Here is a 22,501-nt window from a genome sequence, read left to right as displayed (position 1 = left end):
AACCTATTTAGAATCTGAGTTAGAGGTTGATAAGGTGATTTAACAAGTTTCTTAATTTTGCCAATATAGTTTTCACCCCACAATGCCGATATATCACTTAATGGTAATTTTAAATTCAATACGTCGTCGGGTAAATGTATTAAATTATGATGATTTAAAGTTTGCGATTTTTCACCGTATAATGACGGTAATAAATAAAAGAATTTTCTTAATAATTGTTTTGCATAATCATTAAAAGCAATCATCAAATCTTTGCTGTGCAAAATTCTACAGGCAACAACAAAAAGTAGAAAATGATCATAAGTATTCTTTGGTAAGATATCTTTAAATATAACCGGTCCACAATAAAGTAAAACAAAATGATATTGTGTCGCTTTCCACCTAGCTAGGTCATTTATGTCAAATACTTTTCGCTGAAATTCTTTGTTCTTCTTACAAGGTTAAATACATATTACTAGTAAAAAGTAAAGATGTTTTTCTTATCAACAAGCGTAAATGATATTTCTAGAATAAGGCACAAGCGTTCTTCTTCTAAAATAAAATATACAGGGTGATCAATAAGTTGTGGTACAGGCGAAAAGGGGGTTATTCTACATAAAAAAAATAAATCGAAAATATACTTTTGTCCCATACCTACGTGCAGCTTATCTCTGTTTATTCTTTTACCTTTCTATCGCTCGTACCTACAAACATTTCGAATATCGAAAGAATACGTGTCCACGCTTTGTAGTATGCAGTCGCGCACAAACACACACATATAAAACCAGGAGCGATAACTACGAAGCAAAACAAAAATCTTACAAAACAAAAATCTTATTACTTCTCTATTGGACGTCGTCGACGATACATCTAAGACTATTATAAAATAATACTCCAATTTTCTAGAAAAATTATTAGTGTTCATAAACTTTGAAGAATAGGTTTTTTTTTATTTCCAAGAATCAAAAAATAGTCGACTCGTGGCAAACAAAAGTTACGCAGCGTTAAGTGTAACAAGTGTGTGTGTGTGTGTGTGTGTGTGTGTCTAGTGTCTTCCGTCAGTTTTTTGGTGTCGTGTGTTGCTTCTGATTTGCCGACTTGCTATTCTAAAATTTATAAGGTAAGTGTATAATTAATTAATTAAATTAATTATTAATTGATTTATAATTGGTAAAGCTAAAGTGATTTAAATAATGTTAATTGTTTGATTTAATATATTTACTTATAGATGGCGAACTTTAGTGAAAAAAATATGTATGCCGTAATTGAGTTTACAGATAGTAATTCAAATGATAAGAAAGATATTGATCTGATACCAAGCAAGTGGATAACGGAAATAAGTGATGAATTTCTATGCCAATATCCACCACAAAATGATTATGCTAATCTGAAAAAATATGCTCAAGAATATAGTGATGCGAAAAAAGATTGGCCAACATACACCATCCAAATACTAGCTTACGCAGGTAAACATTAATTTTTTTTTTGGATTAATCAGAAACCTTTATTTAATATCAACTATAATAAGTATATTATGAGACTCTTAATCTATGTTAAAATAGATAATTTTAAACAAGGACAAAGACGCTTAAATCGTGCATTTACAACTATGGACGTGAAGAGTACGGACGACGAAAGAAATAAGAGCACTAGCGAAGTGAAGCCAAAAATATTAACTAGCGTTGCAAATGCTGAAAATTTACATAGTATATCGCCTTTGCAAATGAATCAGAATCAATTCTCTACTTCCCGTAAAGAAAAACACAGTTCACAAAAGGAGGAACTAAATAATGGTACGGTATTTTTTGTATTCAGATACCAAATCAGAGATATAAAAAAAATTATCAATCAAACGAACTCTGATTTCTTACATAAAAAAAATAAATATAATTAAATTATTGGATAAAAAAAATTGATCAAAATATAATTAATTTTGTTAATTATTTAAAAAATTGTATTTTAAGTGAAAATTATTTAAATTATCAATTTAATTTAATCTGACCAGTTGTTTGACAGCTGGAAAATTTATTTAAATATTGAAAATTTTCTAATTCTACCGGTATTAAATTACTGATTGGGATATTTTTAAAGATTCACTAAGTATGATTGATAATGATTATATAAAATTAATTAAACGAATTAGATACTTTAAATTCAAAAAGTTGCAGCTTTTTAAAAAATTCTTATAATTTACGTGTAATACCATGAAAACTTGATAAATTTATTTTACAGATGAATCACAGAGTAATAGATTGGGGCTAATTGATAAAAGTGATGAAGTGTTTGACTTTCGTAAGATTAAATTTTAATCAAAATTATATTAACGATCAAAATTCTCGATACTTTAAAAAGATATAGATTTTAAAGGTACTTTTCTTTTTCTGGAATCCTTGAAGGTCTATTTGGACAAAAAGGTACATGATCTAGAGGATTCAATTAAACGCCATATAGATGATTCAATTAAACGAAATGTAGCTAGGGAAAAAGAGAGCTTACAGAACGATCTTAAAAAAAATTTTGATGAGTTGAAAAATACATTGCTAGCTAGTAATTTGTCTGGAACTCCTCGGCTGAACATATCTGATTCAACAAGAAAATTAAATGTTAAATTGCCTTGTACAGATTTAGAAGAGTTTAAAAAATTTGATAATGACCTAAAAAGCTCAGAATCAAAAAAACAAGCATTGGTAAAATTTACATTTAATCTAATAACGATTTACATTATATTGATTTCACACAAATTAATATATATACTTTTTTTTAGTTGGTTCTTCTTCGTGTTTTGATTTATGGACAGACTACTGCTAGAGGATGTATAGGTAAAATGGCATCTGCTTTAATGACTAAAACTGTTGAAACACATTATTCAGGCACGGGAAAAATTATAAAAGGAATTGGAAAACTCAATTTCAGCAGTACTGAAACTTTTAAATGCATGAGAGGTACTGTAAAAATAATCAATGTTTATCAAAAGTATTCTCAAGTTAAGAATGTAGAATTTAATTTATAATTTTTTTTTTCTTATATTACAGATGTAGTTGCCGAAAAATTTGGTGATTCGGATGAATGTAAAAATTTTGCTGGAAAAGTTGGGAAATGGCTTTCTGGAAGTAATGACCGAGAGCATGGGCGAAAACAAAGATCTCTCTCGACATAAATTTTTTCTATTTTTATATTTTAGATTTTTTTAATTTAAAACTTAACTGTAAGCTAAATAAATTAATTATTTTTAACTTGTAAAAATGAAGTCTTTATTCATAATATTCACTTTAATAAGAATTATCTAGACTAATAAAAACTTGAATACAGACGGACAGTTAAATTTTTATACAATTATCAAATAACTATTCTAATTAAGTAATTAAATTATTACTTAAAAACTTATTAAAACTATTATTATTATGTTATGATTTGCCGTCCATGTGCCGTTAACGGGCTAATATTTATTGGAATAATCGGCGTGTAATTATAAACTATTAATGGGTCAATAATTTGAATAATACGTGGCCCATTGCTGGGCCCATTAATCGGCCGATGATCAACTACCATTAATCGGCCGATGATCAACTACCATTAATCGGCCGATGATCAACTACCATTAATGGGCCGGGGTTATCATTTGGATATTCAGCCGTCTATGGGCCATTAGAAGACGCCAATGATCGGTCGTTAGTTGTCATCCTTTGCCCGGCAATGGCCCATTCGAGGGCCGGTTTTCAAACTTTGTATGGGAAAGCCTTGTTGTAGCACGTACGACTTGGACATGCATCGAGTAATTATCTCAGAAGTTTGCAAAAACAATATCCTCACTTGAAAGATATCAAATCTGCCGAATTTAACGAAATCGTGGATAGTTGTGAAGTATGTAAAATAGCCAAAATTAAACTATTGCCATTTAAAACTGTTAGACAGAGAGCTTCCAGACCGTTGGAAACAATACATAGTGATATTATGGGACCGATAAGCCCAGCTTCTTATCCCAAAGGTTACAGATTTATAGTCGTAGTAATTGATGATTATTCTCGTTTAGCAATGTCTTATCCAATCAAAAATAAAAGTGAAGCGGGATCTTGCATTGAGGCTTTTGTAAAATCTGCTAGAAATATACTTGGTCGAGATAAAAAGGTCTGTCGTTTACGATGTGACCAGGGACTAGAATATATGGGAGGTTATACAAAAAAAGTTCTGGAAAAATAAGGAACCGAACTCGAACCCGCTAGTCCTGATACGCCCGCACATAACGGAGTGGCAGAACGTTATAATCAAACCATAATAAATAAGATTAGATCGTACATGTATGATTCGAAATTACCAGAAAATATGTGGGATTTAGGAGTAAATCGAACACTACATGCTACTAATAATATGGAATCTCCGTTATATAAATTTGCACCTAATTATAGATATGATATCAATCAAATAAAACGGTTCGGATGTTTTGCCTATATTAAAGTCCAACGAAAAACGGGACCGAAGTTTAGGTACGTTGGTAGAAGAGTAATTTTGATAGGTTATACTCGAACGGGTTATTTATTTATAAAGCCAGAAGATGGTAAATTTTATGAGAGTAGGAAAGCTAGGTTTAATGAAAGAATTGTTTACGGAGATAGATATCATGTAAACAGTATTAAAAATTGGCAGGATGGAAACGTTGCTATAAACAAAGAAACCTGGTTAGTCGAATTTGATAAAGAAAACGTAGAAGGAAACACCGAGACCTTAGATTCGGAGGAGCGCCTCCGCGAATTAAAAGAAAAAGAGGTCGCCCGAAAAAGCAAGCTGATAATGCGCCTGAACATGCTGAGACAACTGTTGATCCTCTCCCCATGGATGACGTATCAGCGAATTTTATTTATGCCTTTGATAATTCTTCAGAATATAAAGTAGATGAAAGAACAAGATTAAAAATTGATGAAAAATGTCACGCGTTATTGGCTGAAATCAACAAATATCCAAAGACCTATAAAGAGGCTATTAATGGTCCAGAGAAAGAACACTGAATGAAAGCAGTTGCAGCTGAATTAAAGGCTATGGGTTTACGTAAAGTCTGGACAATAGTAGAGAGACCAGGATTTAGTAGGAAGGGAACACCGCCAAATATTATAGATTCAAGGTGGGTGTTCCAAATCAAAGTTGATGAAAAAGGTGAGAAGCTTTACAAGGCGAGACTCGTTATACGAGGTTTTAAAGATCGAAACGAGTACGATTTGAAAGAAACCTATGCACCTGTTTCTCGATTGTTATTGATAAGAGCGTTATTTGCGATAGCAAATGCTTACGACCTTGATATGTGTCAATTGGACGTTGATACTGCTTTCTTGTATGGTAAGTTGGATCAATTAGTCTATATGGAAATTCCTGAAGAACTTCTTCCTGAAGGTCAAGAGCTAAAAGATCAAGTTTGCAAGCTTAAAAGATCGTTGTATGGCTTAAAAGTAAGTCCGAAGAAATGAAATGAAAAATTCACTGAAGTTGCACTCAAAATAGGGCTTGAGAAAAATTTAGTTAATCCATGCTTATTTACCTGGAGAGATGGTAATGATTTTGTACATTTACTTGTTTATGTTCATGACATAATAGAAATAGGTAATCATCCAGGTAAAATGTTGGAAATTAAAGTAAAGCTCAAAGCTGAGTTGCAAATGAAAGACTTAGGTGAACCGAAAGAGTACTTAGGAATTAGAATTCGATGAGATAGGAGAAATAAAATTTTGCGAATAGATCAGGAAAAACTTATTGACAAAATGCTTGAAAAATTCTTAGAAGGAAAACCCTATCCTAAAAGAACACCTATGGTTTCGAATCAACTCCGTAATCGAGAAAGTAACTATTGCTGTACCACTGACAAAAGATTTTCCTTATGGATAAGTCGTTGGAACATTGTTGCACATAGTTAACGGTACAAGGCCCGACATGGCGTACATTACTAATGTGTTAAGTAGGCATCAATTAAATTTAACTAAGAACAAATGGAATATGCTGCAGAGAGCATTGCGTTACTTGTTGGGTACGAAAGGTATGACCTTGACGTTTAGAGGCAAAACACAAGAGTTGCAAGCTTATGCTGATGCAAGTTTCTCTGATTGCAAAGGCTCACTGACTACGTGTGGGTATGTAATACAGCTATTTGGTGATACTATTGCTTGGCGAACACATAAACAGCCAAGGGTTGCTCTCTCCACTTGTCAAGCTGAATATGTCGCATTAAGTGAAACGTGCCAAGCCTTGCTATTAATCAGTCAGTCAATTGAATTGATAATAAAAAGAAAATGGTATTCAATAAGTGTGTTCAGTGACAGTAAGTCAGCAATAGCGTGTGCGAAATCTGATGGTAATAATAAATTAAGGCACATGATTGAAAGAAAAGAACACTATGTTAGGAAATGCGTTAATTTAAATTTGTATAAGTTAGACTGGGTTCTTTCAAATAAACAGATTGCTGACATTTTCACAAAGACATTAACCTTTGAAATACATAAATATCTTACAGATTTGATTATGAATAATTAAATTGTTATCTTCTTCCCATTCAGGGAATAAATCTTCTTCTTCGCAGGGCTAAGCAGTGTAACTGAGAGTTAACTGACATTCCGTGCCAAAGATTTATCAAGTTAGATTAAGTTTATTTTGTATAAGTTCAGTATAAACAACTATGACAAGTTATTTGTTCATAGATTTTGTTTAATCTATTTACGATTTTAATAACTTAAAGATGTTGTTAAATATATTGTATGGTTTAAATCATTTAAAGAGTTTATTAACTAGATGTTGTGGAGTATCGAAACATATCGGGAGGGAGTGTTAAGAATAGCGTACCTAAGAGACGTTATGTCTTCTAACTCTGCCTCCCCTAATCTTTACCCCTTCTTCTCCTACGAGCCGCACAGTCCCTTAGTACAGGGCGCTGGTACGCTCCCTCTCTTTATTCGGTATCCAGTCTAGCTCTAGGCTTGTTCAACAGTTCTTTCTTTTCCACAGTTTCTTATAATAAATCTTACTTTTTCATATTAACTCTGCGTTGTCTTTTTTATCATATAAATATATATAATAAGTATATATACCTTAACAATTACTGTACAAATTAAAAAATAAGGGAGCTGAAATTTCCACAGAAGCAGCTGCGTCACTAGATTATATATCTAAGACTACCCTTGTCAATGAAGATGCTGTGACTTGTGCTTTATATTTTAATAAAATAGTCAATGTATTATTGAATATTCTCTAATCGAAAAAGAATAGTCCATTTGGAAACTATCATGTTGTCAATTATTTTAAACGAATTGAATTTCAACATCGTAGTAGTCCTCATGCACACATTTTATTATGGCTGAATGATGCTCCAGTAGATGCTCTTGGTGCAGACAAACAAAATGCTTTAATGATGATCGTTGAATTGATATTTGTTTCTTCAACAGAGGCTTCTGGATATATTTGTTTGCAAACTCATAAACATACATTTACTTGCTACAAAAAATAAACGCCAATAAACCTCAGAAATGTCGATTTGATGCTCCATTTATGCCATGTAAATTAACCACGATATTAAAACCGATGGAGAAAAATCATCCTGGATATGCCAGTTATGCTCAGCGTTATAAACAATTACAAATAAACCTCGAGAACAATGATTACGAAAGCATTAAAGCTTTTTATGCACAAAATAATATTTCTAATGAGGAAGATTACTTTAATATTCTTCAAGCAGGGATTATTAGACCTAAAGTATTTTTAAATCGACAACTAAGAGAAAAATGGCACAATCCTTTTAATCCTTTCATTCTTAATATATTACAATCAAATACAGATATAGGCAGTTTATTATCGAGGAATACTCTTGTGCCGCGTACGTTGTTAAGTACGTTAATAAAACTAATAGAGGTATTAGCAACTTACAGCGGCAAATTCTTGAAACAATGAATGATCATCCAGAAATCAACTTAGTCGAAATAACACGAAAAAAGAGTGTTAATATGCTCAATACTGTTGAATTGTCGAGTCAAGAAGCAGCGTGGTATCTACTTCGTGAACCTATGTCAAAAAGTTCTGTCTCCGTAGTTTATATCTCAACCGTATGGCCTACTGAACGAGTGCGTATTAACCGAACACAAAAAGAATTGGATGAATTGATGTATGATGAAAATTCGACAAATGTTTGGAAGGAAAACTGGTTTGAGAAGTACGAACAGCGGCCAGAAGAAATGAAAGACTTACCACTTGCACAATTCGTTGCCAATTATACTAAAAATTCAAAAGGAATTTATATTCGCCGATACAAACAACGCATTATTCGATATAGAAATTATGACATTGCTTCTGATTTCAATGAATACAAAAGAGAAATGGTAACTTTACACATTCCATTTCGTAATGAAGAACTTGATATTCTTGAAGAGATGAAATTTATTAGGATTTACGACGAAAATGAAAATCTTATTTAAGAACGTCGTAAAGAGTTCGAATCGAACTTATACATTAACAAAACGATTGAGATTTGTCGAAAACTATGTCGTGAAGATGGACAAGGGAACGATGACGATGAGATCCAAGATGTCGCCATGAGATTTCCAGAAGCTAATCCATTTTAAGCAGCGTATTATAATCCACATTCTGAGGTCAACAATGATTTACGTTTAGCAACGCTAAATAAACTTGGTGCTATTCCTAAACAGAAAGAAAATCTTATGCCCAATGAACAATATTATGAACTGATGAAAATAGCTAACGAAAAACAAAAGGAACTTTTAATGCATGTCATTCACTATCTTCAGTCAGAAAATCCATCTCCATTACAAATATTTTTAACGGGCCCTGCTGGATGTGGGAAAACGTTTGTAATCAAATTATTAATGAAAATTTATAATAGATATACTGAAAACGATGGATTCTCCAACTCTTATATCACGTGCGCTTTAACTGGTAAAGCAGCTGTGGCTATTGATGGATCAACGATACATACTGCACTAAAGATTAGTCTTTCTAAGTTGCTTCCTTTATCAATCGAAACAGCACAACAATATAGATCATTGTTTAAATATGTTCGTGTATTAACCCTTTGACTACTGTTGGCGCCCATTGGCGCCTGACACATGTCGGCTTCCCGGTACTGTTGACGCATATTGGCGTCCAAATTAAATTTCGCTTGTTTCGCCCGTTATAAAATTTTCTGATTGGTCTTATGGTAATGTAGATTACCTATTTTCATTAATTTATTTTGATTCATTTAAATTTAATAAGACAAATATTTAAAAAATACTTAGATAAAACTAATGGATATAAATTAAGAGATAGAGATACTAACAATGAGCCTTTTCATTTGACGCAAAAGCATTTTCCATCCCCATATGAAAGCAATACAACAATTCGGAAAAGTGCAAGGCGTAGATGTGCAATGTGTGCAAAAAATGATAAGAGAAAGGATACACATTACGAATGTAAAAAATGTAATGTGGGATTATGTATTCATCCGTATTTTGAAATATATTATACGATATTATATTATTAAATTTTATTATTAAACATTGTTATTTAAAAAAATAAAATATTGTTATTTAAAAAAAGTTTAAAATTAATGTTCACTATAAGTAATATTCGTTTAATGTAATAAATTTTAATATTTTGAATATTTTAATATACTTCCTCCTAAAGTCTGCCGTAGTCGAAGGGTTAATTATCGATGAAGTCAGTATGATTGAAGCAGAGTTGTTGTCTTAAATCGATTCAAGATTGAAACAAATAACCGATAATTATCAAGTAAATTTTGAAGGATTAGATTTCATTTTGATTGAACTTTGATGAAACAGCGAGAATTTATTCAAGGTCCTAATAGTATACATCAAAAAAATTTTTGTTTAAATTTTACTTCCTTTTTGAAATTTTACCGTGTTTAATTGATAATTGATGGGGAATAGTCTAGAGATTTTGAAAAGAATGAAGAAAATGATTAAGACCACTGGTGGGGGTGAATGGGTATATTAACGAGGCGAAAAAAGCAACGAGCAGCTCCTTCTTGATTCGGTACGATTAGTTTTGAGTGAACGAGTGTGATACGAGTGCAATTACGAATTTAAGATTTTCAACTATTATTACTTACTTTTTATTTCGATTTTTATCTCTTTATTCTTATTACATTAAACCCTAATATTTAAGTATTTATTTTATTGTAATAAATACTTCTTTTAAATTAAATAAATCTTACATGTAATGTATGTCAATAACACGTAAAATTATTTTTAAATATGATGATAATATTATAATAATAATATTATACCAATTAAACCCTACAATTATCCTACTTCTGATACTCTTCTGCATTTGTCTCATTCTCTCAAAACTTAGTTTTTTGAAGGTTTTACTTTTAACACGTGTTTTCTGCACATATTAGTTACTTTCACAAGTTAATAATGCTTTAAAAAAAACTTTTTCTTCACCTGGAGGTATACGTGTCGGTTCAGTGAACATTATTACTGCAGAAATATGCATATTCAAATAAAAACAAATAAACGTTTTCCTGTCAGATATTGAATTGCTTTCTATGTCAGCATATCCAGAGCTCAACAGTTTAAATTTTAAAATTTTCTTTTTAAAATTTTGATCACTTTTTTGAGATTTTGAATCATTAAAAATAAGTAAAAATTCTATTCTTTCGACTCCCAAGACACTCATATAATTGGTTAATATTTCTGAAAATATAAACAATTCAGAACTAGCTTCGTCCATAAAAATGTATTTCGGTAAATTCCTTAGATTTTATATTATTTCGACTTCGTTTCATAAATATACAAAAAAATTTTCAATCTTAAATAATTCAGATATGTAAAACATATTACTATTTAAACTACTTATTTATTCTATGAAATTGTTTTAGGCTTCTTACACGATGAGCTAGAGTTCCGTTATAATTTTTTATGTATTACATTAAGAATAAAAAATATATAGGATATTTTATATTTTTTCTTATTTACAGATAAATCTATTCATAAGTTAACTAATAAAACTGTTATAAATTATAAAATTGTTTCTTTAAAGTAATAAACTATTTTCTAATCAAATCATCACCTACTATCTGTTTCATTGATTTATGTCTACTGTATCGTAGATAGATATAAAATTACCGCTTCTTAAGATCAATCTGCAGTAAAAACATGATTCAAAATATTAAGCATTTTATATTACACAATAATTATTCCTAATATGAAATAGACATTACCAACTATCACGTTGTGTATTAATTCCAATTATATGAACAGTTAATAATTAATATTAGCCTTTTTTTTTTTAATAAAATATTCCTTTTATCCGAAAATATAGTATACATCAAAAAATTTTTTGTTTAAATTCTTCTTTCTTTTTGAAATTTTAGTAACTGATGATACACATTTACAAAATTCAAATTACAAAGTAATTTTAACCCTTTGCGGAGGAGCGCTGCATATATGAGTTTTTCGTAAATCATCAAATTGGCCGAATAACTCATATAAGCGCTCCGCTAAAACAGTTGATAGGGCCGAGAAACACATATATGTGACCTACGTAAATGCGTGTATTTCTACGGTATTGAGGCATTTATTGCATATTTAGCCACGTTTACAAAAAATTTGTGCAGGCACTTTTGAGTGACAATCGCGACAGACGCTCGGCTCCACGAACGGTTCGCTTCGAACCGTCTCGTCCGCAAAGGGTTAATTAGAATGGAACTTGATCTTGCCTAAGGCTTCTTGAAAGCATACTCTAAATTCGTTGCTTGTTATTCTTCATGATTAACTATATGTTTTAATGATACGAGGAATCTTCCAAGGACTTCTACTCTTTCAATCAAAAAAATTCATTATATACTCGTAACGTTACAAAAATATTATCAAATTTCTATTTGTTTAAATTTATTCTACGTATTTAATCGTGTTGGACGAAATTTTATGTTTAAAGAATGCATAGATATAAAACAAATGAAGCATTTTATCTGTAAGAGTATGTTCTTAAACTATGGAAAATATGCGTTTAAAATCTTTTGTTTACTTAAAATTACAGACATAAAAATAAGTAATAGTTTTTTTCCTTTTTTTATATATATGGTATAACTTTTTTAATGCTTCATTTTTTTTTCTTTTTTTTTTGTATTTTTCATTTTTTTTCTTTTTTTTGTATTTTTAATTTTTTTAATTCTTCATTTTTTTTCTTTTTTTTTTTGTATTTTTTATTTTTTTTCTTTTTTTTGTATTTTTAATTTTTTTAATTTTTTATTTTTTTCTAATTTTTTTTTATTTTTTTTCTTTTTTTCTTTTTTTAATTTTTTAATTTTTTTTATTTTTTTTAAATTTCTTCTTTATATATTTTTTTTTAATTTTTCTTTTTTTAATTTTTTGTAATTTTAATTTTTTTTTTAATTTAAAAAATTTTTTTTTTCATATTTTCTAAATTACAATTATTTTTTCTGTGGACATTAAGTAAATTTCTTTTTTTGATCCATTTAAAAATAACATGTATGTGGTAATTTACTATCTTCACGGTTAGTTTTCTTTTACAATTTTTATTAAAGTCAACCGGATGTTTACTTATCAATTTTTTTAAATAGTTTACATCTTTGTGGCTAGTTAGATGGAGTGTAGTATTATAGTTCTCTTTTCATATCTTGTAGTAAAATTTTTGATTTCATTTGTCACTCTCGTTAATATAAGGTCCTTTCGTATATCTTCATTCCATATAATGCATGATGCGTCGACTTAGTTCTTAGTATTTTTCATTACATTGGTTAATAGCTTTATTATATGACTTATTGTTGCCGTTCCACCATAGTGATATACCCTTAAATCCTATAACAGGGTTTATAATGATATTTGTAAAACTTTTAATTTATTTTCTAGGCTGAACGTGGATGTTTGTCTAAATTGTTGAATAACAATGTCGTTTATTCTAATATCTGGAGAATCATTTGTACACAGTACGAAAGTGATATGATTTAGGTTTCTTTGATTTTGCTTCTGTCCTATATCTTTAAGCTATTTATTTTTGTTGTATGATCTTTTAACAAGGTCATTTTTACTGATAGTTCAGAATTTATGGTTTTATAGTAGTGTTATCAGAAAACGTTAGTATTTTACTTTTATCAGTAGTTGGAATATCAGCTGTACAGAGTGTGTAGGGTACGGTTCTAAAGGCCCACTTGTAGAGGTATACCACTTTTGATTTCTTTAATTTCGATATAAGCATCATTGCGACTTGTATAATAACAATCCTGACTCTTAGATATGGTGAAAGAAGTTTGCGCATTTGCATTCGTAAGAGGGTTTTCTCGTATCTAGAAGCTCTTCATGTCAAACATTATGAAATAGTTTATCAATGACTACCTAGTCGTAATATTTTTTGGTTCCTATGTAGTATGTTTAGCATTACTATTATCTTTATTATCTTCTTCTTCTTCTTCTTCTTCTTCTTCTTCTTTCTTCCAAATGGGCAAAATGCCTGTTCCTCATCGCGACTCACTAGGCGAGTCGTCGGGTCTGTGAGCCTGTTATAGGTTTTTACGTCAGGCAGGGAACTAACCTAACCTTTTTTAACCCTCATCCTTTATCTGGACTTGGAACCAGCAACATAACCACTGAGCTGCTCAATCCACCCAGTGATTATACAGACGGATTGAAGTGTTAACGACACACGGTGTTCCCAAGCAGTTGCCCATCCAAGTACTAACCGTGCCCAGTGCTGCTTAACCTTCATGATCGGACGAGAACTAGTGTTTTCAGCACAGCTATGGTCGTTAACAGCATTACTATTATCTCCTGTTTAAATGAATTTGTCAACTATCGACCTGAAGTAATCCTGTATGTAATTTCTGTAGGGTAATTATTCTTGTCTTGGCGATGCATATCTAGTCGAAATTTGAAATTTGTGTCAGATTTTATACTGCAATTGTGGTTGCTTGAAGATATTCTTGTCAAATTCGACTATACAGATGGTGTTTGATTTACTTTTAAATATAAATGCTGTAACTTTCGTTTATTTTCCCTGATGAGTGTCTTTTGTTCTATATATTGTAATATGGGATTTTTTGAATAGCTTCTTGTAGTGAAATATGATTTAAAAACGAGAAGTATATCAATATTGTCTTTGTTTACAAATTTTCCTGTCTCTACGACTTTGTTGCATTTGTTGTTGTATTTGTCAACATCACATGCATTGCGGTATTTTTCTTTATGTCGTCATAGTTATACGTTTATTGTAGTGCTCACCATTTTGTTTATACTGAAAATATCCTTGTTATTGCTTTTATGTTTAAATTCCACTATAAAAAACAGCAATATCCGTTTCCTATCATATTTCGAAATACAATTTAGTGCTCTTACTCTATATCCCAGCATTGTAAATTCCTCCTTGATGTTTGTATGGGCTTGCATTCAGATGTAAGTTTTCGATGTAAAAATCCGATGACCGTTTTGCAGCTTTTTTCCGTCTTCAATTGGCATCTATGATAAGCTGAATTTTTTGTTTTACTTAGAACTTGTTTTACTTTATGAAATATTTCAGGAGTGTTAGTTAGTATTTTAACTTCATAGAGTTTTAAATGTTTTAAAGTATAGTTTTCTATCCCTACTGTATAAGTAAAAGCAACTTCATAAGAAGTTCTATTATTTGAGCCTCAAGAAAAATAATTGTGATTAAATAAAATAGGATCTAGTTACGTTTATCTTTATCTCTTCTTCCAATGAGTTAAACGAAATTGAAAGTGGTGTTTTCCTGTAAGTAGCGCCAGGTCTCGAAATTATTTGCATACAAGATTATTTTTTGATTTTTATTTACTACAGAGCTTTCTTCGTAATTTCGTAATCCACAAAAACCACTTGTACTTTGATTTTAGGAATCTTACAGTTTTGTGTATGTTTAAATTAATATAATCGTTTTCGAAGAGATATATGTATCAATTTTAGTGATCATTTTTATCAGTTAGGTTAATTTTATAGCATTATTAAAAAAAATCGAACAATCAAAACACTGGCTAGTTGTAAATCATCATTTTACTTTAAACACTTAATATACGAAGCTCACAAGGTACATAAATGTTTATCAAAAAGTTTAAACAATGTTCGGAAAAAAAAAAGTAGCAGTCGCAATAAGTCTTCCTATTTTGACGGCTTTACTGTTCAGTCAGAGGAAAATTTGTGTAGATTCCTGAACACAAATAGTTTAAAAATGACTACTAATTGATAATCGATGATTTTTAAAAGAACATTTTAAATTTTACCCAAATTTTCAAAAAAAAACATTGTTACATTAGCTCTGACACTTTTTTTCTTTGGAAATATCTGTTAAGACTTTTACCCTTAAACATACTGCTTTTTTTAAAGGTCTTATTTTCGAAATTAAAAGTCATAAATTAATTTTTAAATGATGTGTTAAAAATACTAGCTACAATTAAATATTCCGTTTTAAAACCAACTTAAATGTTTTAAATAGCAATCTGTTCTTGAACTTAAGGCCCTTTTTTAGTTATAACAAATTTTGCAATAGGCTATTGTATTTTTTTATTTGTTTAGCGCTTAGATTTAGTACAACCTTTTTGCATTTAACCCTTTCGCTACTACGAGCGACTATAGTCGCTCTCCATGTGATGCCACTCAGATACTACGGGCGACTATAGTCGCTTTCCATGTGATGCCGCTCAGGTACTACGGGCGGCTATAGTCGCTCTCGCTGAAGATGTCGCGTAATTGTACATGTTCGGTACCAAACCATGTGTAGACGATAACTTATATTCAATTATTTTTTCAAATATTAAATTTCGTTTGAAGAAAACCATATAGGTAGCAGGTATAAGGTACTATCTACCTAAAACATTAAGAAATTTCGAAGGGCCATAAATTACCAAACTATCTCAATAATCAAAGAAACATATGGTGCAATAAAAACCCGTCATTTAGTGTCGTTCCCTTTGAAGGTTTCTGATTCTTATCTAAGCATGTACGATATCATAAAAGGAAATAACATTCTAGATCACATTTTTCTATGCATTGTCAATTGCAAATCAATTCTAATCATACGCTTATATCATGTTGTATAATATTATTATATTGTGTAATATCATTTGATCTCAGTAAATAAAAAAACGCATGTTAATAAATTATAAATACTCAGTTTTAAAACTAGTTTTTTCGTCGAAAGTACCAGCTAAGAACGCAGGTTACAATAAGGCGTTGATGCGACCGCTGCGATCCGTTGCGTGCACCGTGCACTGTGTTTCGGTGTAGCGCGCCGTACTGCGCGAGTACCGCGGCGGAGATCCGCCCCGTAGCGAGAGGGTTAATACTATTTTTAAGGGGTAACACCACTCTAGAATTTTCAAAAGATCATTTTTTTTAGCTTAAAGAGTTCTTTAGATGTATAAAAACAATATGCACTTTGTCCTGAAGCAAAAATAATGTTAAACATTTTTTTTAAAAGTAGCGCCATTTTCACAGAATTTAATTTAGGAAAAAATTCTTACGTAGTTCTATAGGTATTGGTACATAGGTAAAGAATTTCTGTAGTTTTTTGTTTTAATCCTTATACTTGTGCAGAAATAGCTTCTCACGTTTTGGCAAAAAACAAAAAAAAAAAGGATTTTGTTCAGCCACAAATGCCGAGGCTATTTTGTATCTAAAATCAATAAAAATATTTTTTTACATAGTTCACTATATAATCAATCAACCCTCAAAAGAGAAACCCTATTCCTCATTTACTGTTCGTAAGAAGAATTCCCCAAAAAATGCTTTTTTTAGGCTCTAGAGTGGTGTTACCTCTTAATAAAATTCTCTACTTTCTAAAAACAGTGGATATTATATTATCTAAAATAAATACAGCACTTTTCTTATTAAAAATTTTGTACATAATCAAAAACAAATGTCTGTTTATTACTAAATTGTTTACCTATCCGGTCATTCCTAATTTTTTTTAAATGTATACCATTATTCGGACAGAAAGAATATTTTGTGTAATTAAACGTAAATAATAGTTAATATATTCTTGAAACTAAAAATTTATATTTATGAACACCCAAAATAGAAAAACTACTTTATGTATACCTATTTCTATTAGGATTGTGTAAATGATTGATTTCTAGAAAACAGTTTTATTTTGTTATAATCATCGTAGGTAAAAGATAAGTAAATAATATAATACTTATTATATAATATTATATAATACATTAAATAATAAAAACGTAGATAATATAACATAATACTGTAGTAATAAATTAACGTGTTCACGATTAGCTGCATCACTATCGGGTTAGCAACTAAGTTATTACGGATTTTGTCGACAGAAGGACTTTACACTTACTTTTGTTTCGTTGACTTGTTCACAGTATCTATTTTTTCTTATTGTTTGGACGTCTGACTTACATTCAGTAAAAAAATTATACCGCTTAGTTCTTTAGTTTTGTTTTTATCCCGATCTAAAAATGGAAGAATAAGACGTGCACTTCAGACATATTTTGTTGTATTATTTCCGAAAAGGCAAGAACGCAACACAAGCACACAAAAAGCTATGTGCAATATATGGCAATAGTCTTGAAGGAAAGGCAGTGTCAGAATTGGTATACCAGATTTCGTTCTGTCGATTTCTCATTGAAAAATGTTTATCGATCTCTGACCATCTAGTTGAAGTCGATAAAACCCATATCAAGGTTATTATCGATTCAGACTGTCATAGCACAACACGTGATATTGTAGAAAAGCTCAATGTATCGTATACATGCATTGAAAAAAGTTTTAAAAAGTTCGGTTATGTCAAGAAACTCGATCTACTGATTCCTTAGTAGCTGAAGGGGACACGTCACCCAAAAAATCGATTTTTCTTTTTTGATTTTCTGAAAGAATGTTATTTCAAAAATATTCTCTCAAATTTTCGTAAAGATCCGCGCATTATTTACGAAACTGTACTAGTTTAAACGAAGCGCGCCGTAGCGCGCCCAGAACAGGTATACGAGCAGCTGCGTATACAGATATACAAGCGCACTTAAAAAATTACGAAGGAGGCAAGAAAAGCTCGACGGCAATCGAAAGTCACTTCTGCAGAGGCTGCTGATGCAGCAGAGGGTACCTCTTATGGCCCTGGAATCGATGATTTAATGTAGGTAAGTATGAATGCAAGAGTTATCTTAACTTTATCCGTTTATTTCACCTATTCGCGTTTTTAAATCTGTTGCCTTCGCTGCGTCCAGACCATTCAGCAGATCTTTACTAAAGTTTGTACAGTAATACTAGATACACGTATCTGGGGAATGAACGGAAGGATTTTTTGATAAAATGCAAATTTTTTTTCATTTCTTTCGAAAAATCGGCGATTTTTTGCAAAAAATTTAATTTTTTTCGTAAAAAGTCCACTATTTTCAAAAAAATCAAAATTTCCTTCCGTTCATTCCCTGTGCAAACATCTCAATTAAAAGTAAACACTCGGTTTTTTTTAAATGAACTAATTTTTGCCAGTGAGGGCAACCGCAAATAACCTTTTTTTTTGGACTCTTAGAAAAGCGGCCACGGAAAACACAATTTACCATATTTTTACACACAAAAATTGATAAATATAGTTCAGATATATAACTTACATATACCAAAAATTTGTATTGATATTAATAAAACCAGCTGCATAAAAAATTCACAAAAAAACCTTTTTTTTACCCTCTAAAGTGACCTATGCCCTGAAGGAAATTCATTTGGCGCAATTATTAGCATCTGCGCCTACATAACATAAAAACTTTCTAAAATCTTTCTAAAACATTTCTGGGAAAGTTTTAAACCTTTCAAAAAGATTTCTAAAAAATATTTCTACAAGGTGAAAATGTCCGCGTTCAGAAACTTGCAAAAGATTTGTAAAAAGGCTTTTAAAAAGATTTTTTAAAACCTTATTCCCATATTTATAGTATTTTTGTTTTACGGCCTTTGTGTCTATATTAAAAATAACATATATGAAATTATCATTTTATACTTGAAATTAAAAGAGTATTCATTAGAATTTAAAGCAACGTACCGTAAATACATTTACATATCATGAGATTTTTGAAGCACTTGTTCGGTTCAATCGTTATTTTATTTATTCCCTGACCCTGATAGGAATATTCAACTAAAACTTTATCTGTAATGAGCCTTGACAAAATTGTATTAATGCTATCTCGTGCATTTTTGCCGCTAAAAGATTTTATAAAAGTGAACTGTAAAATTGTTAATAAGATTTAAAGTTGATACACAATTGACTTTTATGATTTGGAAATGTTATTATAAATAAATTATAAGATTCACAAATGATGATAAGGTTGAAAATAATATTATTATATCTACTGAAAAGTTATAAATGGTAAAATGATTATTAATATTTATTCTATAAAAAAACAATTACCAAAGCTAACGCATTTTTCTTCTTTAGCAAAGCTGCTTCTGCGACCTTCATTTTTTTCGCTTCATTATCCACAGGAAAGAAAGATTCTACAAATATTCTACCTTCATCGGACAAGTCCGTGTTAGATGCTTCTGACTCTATTCTACTAGATTTTAAATTTTGCATTTTTCGTTGTAAATTACTTATTGAATTATCAATTTTGTTTAAACGTTCTATCACTATCTTCATTGCTTCTGCCAATAAATTAGTTTAGCATCATAGCTTGCATTATAATTGAGTTAAATCGTATAATTAAAAGGGCAACGAAAATAATTATAATTTTTCATGAAATTTTTGAGTACAGTACAATTATTAGAATAAAAATATCATGCTCACTTTGAATATTTACTTTACATTGATTTTTTTACCCTAATTTTAATAGCTTATAATTTCCTAAATCTAATAATTAATAATGCTACGTATAGAAACGAGTAAATAAAAACGGATTTCGTTAAAGTTCGTATGTTATTTTAATTAAGGGGACCTTCTACTCTGCAATTTTTAAAAAATTTAATTTTTTTTTTACATTTTTTGAATGTATATATATGTAGAAATATTGTGTTATTATTTCAAAAAGATCCGATGTCTCTAACTACATTTTTTTGCTGCCTGAACGTTACTATCTCGGACCGCTCTCCTGAGCGTTCGGCGCGCACGGTTCTTATATCGGCTACGGAGACTCCAAGACTTTTAAAATGCTGCTTTATTATCATCCATACGGTGAAAATTTCATTGTTAAAAAGTTGAAGTGTATTTTGCATGTGACAAAACATATTTTTAAGCGCGCTAAAAAGGCAAGAAAAGCTCTCATACAAAAGAAGAAAATGTAAAAGAAAAACACCTAACCGCCAAAAAAAAAATAAGAACTGTAGCAAAAACAGTAGTGAAGAGAAAAACGACTGTTGTGAAAAAAGTTCCTGAAGTAAAAACTAAAAATTTACAATCAAATTGATGAAAGAACTCTCAGAGATCTACGGTTTAGCAGTCAGAAGAAATTTGAATTCTTCATAGGATATGCGTAACGAGATTTGGGCAGGATACTACCACAAAATTTCGACTGATGCCAAGCCGAAGCATTCTAAGTGTTCCATCGACTGGTAAAAGTTCCTCAAATCTAAGGCACATGGCACCTAAACACATGTATAACGGCAAAAAAGTTGTTGAAATTGCGTGCAAAGTTTCGGCATGTATCTTCAACGAAAGATTTTGAACAGTGATGAAGATAATGGAAACGATAGGTATGAAACTTGGGCCAGGAGCGATCGACTTAGCTAAAAGACGCGACGACCGACGTATCGAATCTGCGAACCGTCGAAGCTCTAAGTGCTCAAAAGATGCCAGATCAAAGTGGAAGAAGGCAAGACTGGAAGAAATTGAAGAATATGAACAAGAAAAAGGTCTATTGTACGGTCCAGGCATCGCAGATTAAGTTTAGGTAAGAATTTTTAACGATTTTGAGTAAAAAAAACTTTAAACGCGTTTTTCTCGAAACTACGTTTTGAAATACTAGCTCCATCGTATCTCACGAACCAGTAAACCGATTCTTATAAAATTTAATCCACTTATTCTACACATGAGCTGTAACAAAGTGACGGAGAGTTTTTTCTTATATTTTAATTTTTACTATTTATTTTTAGTCAAAAACAACGGAAAAAAGGTCTAATTTACGTTTTTTTGTAATTTGTCCACCATTTTTTTATTTATTGATAAAAATTTCATATATTACTATCACTTTGTAGCTGAAGTCATACAGAATATAAAACCATTTTACTTATATGTTTCACGTAAGCCATTCTCAAGTTCTGATGGAGCTACCAAAGCACTAAAGTTTTAAGGTGTTTTTTAAACTACTGTTTTTGCAATAAAAAATTAATTAAAATGAAAAAACAAAAATTCATTTATATAGTTTAACCCTTTCGCTACTACGAGCGACTATAGTCGCTCTCCATGTGATGCCACTCAGGTACTACGGGCGACTATAGTCGCTTTCCATGTGATGCCGGTGAGATACTACGAGCGGCTATAGTCGCTCCCGCTAAAGATGTCGCGTAATTGTATATATGATAAGCGCCTGTAGTTGCTATGCACAGAGTATCTCACTCTAGACATGCCGCGTAAGTCTTTCGTTTTGCATCATTTGTTTTTTATGGGCTTCAATAATAAACCAAATGCCTCGATCATAAGTCTTACGACACCGGCTCGAACGTTGCGTGCACCGTGCACTGTTTCGGTGTAGCGCGCCGTACTGCGGGAGTACCGCGGCGGAGATCCGCCCCGTAGCAAAAGGGTTAAGACTCAATTTAACAAACCCAACAACTTTTATATCGGTATCTTTTATAGTTTTCTTGGGAAAAATTCGCAAAAGTAGCTTTTTTTTTGGGTGCTTCGAGTAGAGAACGTCCCCTTAAGAGAATTTTTCAAAATTTAAATTATTTCCTGAGATATAGCTGTTTAAGTTACGCAGTAGCTTATGTATGTATTCTACCCTTATTACACGAAACTTTGAACGCGTTTTTCTCGAAACTTTTTTTTCACGGTTGTTACGATATCTCAAGTTCTATTTAACTGTTTTACTTGAAAGAGTCTTCTCTATGCATTTCTCTATCGTACTGTGAAGAACTCTCACAAACATCATATACGGACATATGTCTAGGAAGATTTATTGTTAACACTAAACCTACCATGCGCGGTCAAATGACCGTTTTTAAAATTTCGTTTAAAATTTCTCGCATACAACGTTACTGTATCACCATGAAGCTTATTGACTTTTCCTAAAATATACATACAACCTATTTTTTAATATTTACAACTTTTTTTATTGTTTATTTTCCGAAAGCAAATTATACCATATCTAGTCTACCACGAACGATCATTTGACCGTTTGAAAAATTTATGTTATTTACGACTATATTTTTCGATAATCGTATTCTTGAAATTATTTTACGAGTCTACAATGTAATTGTAGACAATCTACAATCTAATCAATGTGTCTACATTGTAGACAAATGTGCGATTAGAATAAATGCATGGCGTTTTCGTTGTTATTGGAACAAAAAACATAGCGTTTTTTGTACGACAGTAAGGTCTTGCGATACGAACAGACAGCATCAAAATTTTAGTGTAT

The 22,501-nt window shown here is 31.0% G+C and overlaps 1 protein-coding gene and 1 pseudogene across 4 annotated transcripts in view; both read right to left on the bottom strand.

The window, feature by feature from the left end:
• LOC107073768 (uncharacterized) overlaps positions 1 to 22,501 on the bottom strand; it is a 62,165-nt gene that overhangs the window by 35,054 nt on the left and 4,610 nt on the right. The gene's annotated exons all lie outside the window — the stretch shown is intronic.
• LOC149030616 (5S ribosomal RNA) lies at positions 13,615 to 13,734 on the bottom strand (annotated as a pseudogene).

Source organism: Polistes dominula, unplaced genomic scaffold (assembly GCF_049000335.1).
Source record: "Polistes dominula isolate Pdom_NZ unplaced genomic scaffold, Pdom_raw_medaka contig_11, whole genome shotgun sequence".
Taxonomy (NCBI): Eukaryota; Metazoa; Arthropoda; class Insecta; order Hymenoptera; family Vespidae; genus Polistes; species Polistes dominula.
This window is presented reverse-complemented; position numbering and strand designations above follow the sequence as displayed.